Consider the following 4,560-nt stretch of genomic DNA (forward strand, 5'->3'; position numbering starts at 1 on the left):
TTAATCATTTTCTATCTATGGCTATGGAAAATGGTTGTGGAAAAAATATAATCAGTATCCTTTGTTCTTCCCCTGCTTTGGTAAACATTATTTTCACTTCTCTTTCCAAGATTCAGAATTCTACTTTGGTTCCCCTGTTGCTTTTCTTCTCAAACCAGGGTATGTGGGGTGAGGTGGTGGTATGCTGGATAAACCTTGGGGCTGTAGGATCAGCATGGTAATTTTCTTGGAGCATTTATTTTACTTTAGAATTTTTGAGGAAGTGTTGCTGTTTGTAGTGGGCATGTTGTCTTCAAGGTTACTTCGTGGATTTGGAGCACAGGCATCGCAGGCCCTCAGGGCCTGTGGTCCCAATGGAGTCACCATGGTGTGCTCCATGGCATCTGGAGGTGGTGTTCCTACTGATGATGAGCAGGTGCCTGGGCTGGAGAGGGAGGTCATGACGGCTGCACGGAAGGGACTGGACCCATACAATATGCTAGCCCACAAAGGCAGCTTCAGGCATCAAGGAAGACCCTTATTTAGTCCCGTCTGTCACCAACAAGTAAATAGTGGGCTGCATCTTTGAAGAGCACAATATTGCCGTCATCTGGTTCTGGATACACAAAGTCGAGACCCAGTGATACCCTAGTTTTAGAACCCATGGGAAGCTGGTGGCCCACCAGCTGGCCCACAGAGCCTTTGCACTAACTTACTCAAAATGTGCTCTAAAGTTTCTTCTTTCCAATAAGGACTAGCTATTGAATTGGTTCCTTCTTCCATTAAAAAAAAAAAAAGAATTTTTGAGGAAAAGTTAATTAGTGGAAAGATTATTATTACATTATGGAGTTGAAGTTTACATTAATTTTAAATAAATTATAAAATTTACATTGATTTTAATAAGATCAGGAAACTTCAAACTTCTGCTTGGGACTTTATATCAACCTCCATCTTGGGGTTCCCAGAAGTATTCACTCTTCTCTGAGTGAAGGGTAGAAAATCACATGACCCTTGAACCAATCACCCTACTGAGTTCCTTATCAGAGCTGAGAAAGATTTATTTGTCTGACTGTGAATTTTAATATCTTTAGAGTATGGATCTTATTGTATGTATAATGTCAAATTCAGTCACCCCCAATAATGGTGCTAGATATTAGTAGTCGTATTATATGCAAGTGTAAGAAGGGGCAAGACTTCATTCAGTCAACCTTAACTCTTTGTGGTTTAAGATAATGTCTGGATGTGCATATAGTCAATCCATAGTCATTTGAAGACTTGTCATTCGTATGTGGGTTATCTCAGCTTCTTAAGTTCCAAATTTCCACTTACTAGCTTTCTTCCTATTAAATTAGTTGTGATGAGTTGAAAAGCCATTTAACCAGGATCTTAAACATGAAACCTTAGATCAGGCTTAAGGGAAATATGCAGAGTGGGCACTCTTGGCAAAGGCATCCTGTTGATTTCCACAGGGCTTTGGCCCCAGGCTCTGATGTGAAACTCCCATTCTTGCTGAAATCCGCTGCACCAAGCATGGGCCACATGGGCTCTGTTAGCCCTTCTGGCTGAAGGCCTGGCCCCAAAGTAGGCTAGTAATGTCCTTAGCCCTGTAGCCCCATGCTCTGAGCTTGATCTTTCAGTTTTGCCTTTTGAGATGAGAAAAAGCACGGGTCCTCAAGGAAGAGCCAGTGAAGAGGAAATTTCTCTGTAAGGCTAGAGTGGAATTGACCTAAGATGCCCACCTTGGCCAGCCCGCTAAGGTAATGGTCCCAGGCTCACTGGCATGGGAGTGCTAAGAGAGAGAAGTATGAACAGATGAAAACAGAAAGAGCACCAGACCTGGACACTCCACGCTTCTTTACCCTTCTCTCCTCACAGGGTTCTCAGGGAAGAATTCAGGCGATAAGGCAGCTAGCGTGGAGGAGGATGTGGAGGGAAGATGAGTGGAAGATGCTATCAGGTTTCTCCTGATGGCTGAAGTGCGGGACTAGCATTGTGTCCCCGCCAAAGGAAGGCCATTGCTGAGAGAGGCAATGATATTACGTACATTGCCTCCTTTTTATTGTTGTTGTTCCTTTTCAGGTTCTTAGATATGGTAAAATGGCTCCATATCAATGGAAGATGCATTGTGTCCCAAGGTGGCATTGGACTATGTGTGTGCTTTCCTGGCATGGCACCTGGTGCTGATGTTTGCACAATCCATGAGGAAAGCAGATTGACGGTGTGAACAAGACTGCAGGAGGGACCATTTATCTGTGACAAACTGTTTTCTAGCACTTTAGTAGTACCACTTACATACAATTTTAATGTGCTAATGGCAAGTAGTTATTATCAGTTAGTGAATCTACTTCAAAGATATAAAATAGCCTTTACCGTACTCTGGTTCAGACACCTCACTAAGTCGGACTTGCTAGGTGCTTTGAACTGGAGCGGTGTGACAGGAATGTTCTCTTGAATTTTTGGTGTTGAGCATGCATGCAAGCAGCGTTCCTTTCTCCAGACGAAAAATAAATGATAACATTCTGTTTTGGGTCTTGAAACTGTATGACTGAAAACATAAAGGCGACAACCGTGATATGCTTTTTTAATGAGGGCAGAGATGTTAAGAGAAACCAGCCTTCTAGGAACAAAACAATACTCTATCAGGTGCAGTGGACTTAAGACTTTTTTCTCTCTTGGAATAATGTTCTTAAAAATAACCAAATTTTCCATTCTATAGAAAAATGTTCATACCTCCCTCCCCATCAGTATGAATGGTTGTCATCAAACATGGAGCATGAGCAAGCCATATTGATTTTGGAATTTAAAATGGGAATGTTCAAGAACGTTTTCAAAGAATTATATGGGATTTTAGCCTTCTGAATGGCTTTCTTTTTAGGGTCAGTGAGAGTATTCTTGCTAAAATGTAGCCCATTGCTTTAGAAATAGTTTCCTTAATGTCTTTCCTGTCGCCCCTGCTGGGTCTGTGCAGGAAATGTAAACCAACATACAATATGTGTGTTTATTTTCATGTCCCATTTTATGGGAAATCGGATGGGATATTCCACTGAGGCTTCAGCTATGAATTGTTGACAATATGGGGAGAGCAGGGTAGGCTGTTGCTGAAAGAGTTTGCAAGGGGAAAAAGGGCTTCCGTAACCTTTGTGAGCTACGGGGAAGAGCCAGGCCTGCCTGTAGGAGTTCTGTTACTCAGAGGTGAGGAGGAAGGTGTTCAGTAATGAAACTGGCCAGTGAGTTGCCGGGCCATTAAATGACATCCTCACCAGCCAGCCCTAGTTGCCAACACAGTAGGTCTGTTGTGCCACACCTCATCTTGTGGGATGTTATGTCTCGTACTGTGTGGTCTTCCTGCCCCTGCTGGCTACAGGAAACTCAGGATACCAAACACCCAGTCCAAAGCCCACAAGGGGTCATTAACCAGGTGGGGGGCAGAGTTACCCCGAGGACCCCTGCAGGACCAGAGAGGCGATAGATTGTCAAACCAGTCATATCCTGGCCATGTGCAGGGGGTAGTGAAACGGAACCTTTTCCTGGGATCCTACTGGAAAAGCAATTTAGAAAGTGTCTGGATAGAGTGGGGCCTGAGCAGGGTGTGTGTGTGTGTGTGTGTGTGTGTGCGTGTGTGTGTGTGTGTGTGTCTGTGTGTTTCCCATAGAAGGTTTGAGATCTCAGAGTTAGGCCCATCTGTAAGACAGCAGTAGGTGTCAGTGGGGAGGCGAGTTCTTCCCACAGAAGAAAGGAGTTAGTGTGTTTGCATTCTAGGCTCGTAAACAGCTGCTGCCTGGATCATCCCCGCAAGCGCACTGGGGCTGGAGGCGCTAAGGGCTGCTATTTGCCAGTGCACTGTGACAATTTCCAAGTTGTAGACTGAATACTGTATAAACTTCCAATTGATTAGGATTTGCTTTGTGTTTCTAAACAAGGAAATTGAGGAGTGTCAAATTAATTTCGTAGTTTTGGTCATTTTTTAATTCCAAGTTGGCCATCCCAGCCTAGATTTGTGCAAGTACTGATGATTCCAGAAAATAGTTGAAGGACGGAACTTGGTAAATAAATGTGTTTATTTTACAAATGGATTCAAGATGAAACACCCAGCACTTCTCCAGGGCATTTCTGTCCCTGCCTGTTCATTTTAGCATCTTGACCAAATGAATTTCCTTCCCTTAGTATAATATTTAAATGGACTTCTGGCGTCTGATGCATTGCCGGCTGCTCCAGTTCCCTGAGAAAAGTCATTTAAATAGACTTTGACTATCTTGCATCTACTATGAAAGCCAATCTATTAAAAATCCTGGTCACTTCTCTCTCTCTAATTTTAGACAAGCCATGTGGAATTATTGGCATTTGAGAAAACTCATCAGAGCTGAAAGTTTTGGATTTAATTTTTAACAATCTTTTTATTTTTTTCCTTTTTTAGCTAGAAAAATGAACACAAAGTCAAATAAGAAAAATTTGCCATGAGAAGTTAGCAAGCTGTCAATAGAGATTTCACTACTAAATGAAACTTTACTTCAGCTTTTTGGGGAAGATTCCCACCTCCCCTTCTCCCAATTCCCAACCTTCTCTCACCCTCACTCTTCCCAT

At 42.8% G+C, this 4,560-nt stretch overlaps 1 pseudogene; it reads left to right on the forward strand.

Annotated features, from left to right (window-relative positions):
* The first annotated feature begins 283 nt into the window (after positions 1-283).
* LOC148163547 (cytochrome c oxidase subunit 5B, mitochondrial pseudogene) lies at positions 284-737 on the forward strand (annotated as a pseudogene).
* Positions 738-4,560: the final 3,823 nt, after the last annotated feature.

Source organism: Eumetopias jubatus, unplaced genomic scaffold (assembly GCF_037043125.1).
Source record: "Eumetopias jubatus isolate StellerSeaLion01/CBP00866 unplaced genomic scaffold, mEumJub1_p1.0 scaffold_9, whole genome shotgun sequence".
In the NCBI taxonomy this organism is placed as follows: Eukaryota; Metazoa; Chordata; class Mammalia; order Carnivora; family Otariidae; genus Eumetopias; species Eumetopias jubatus.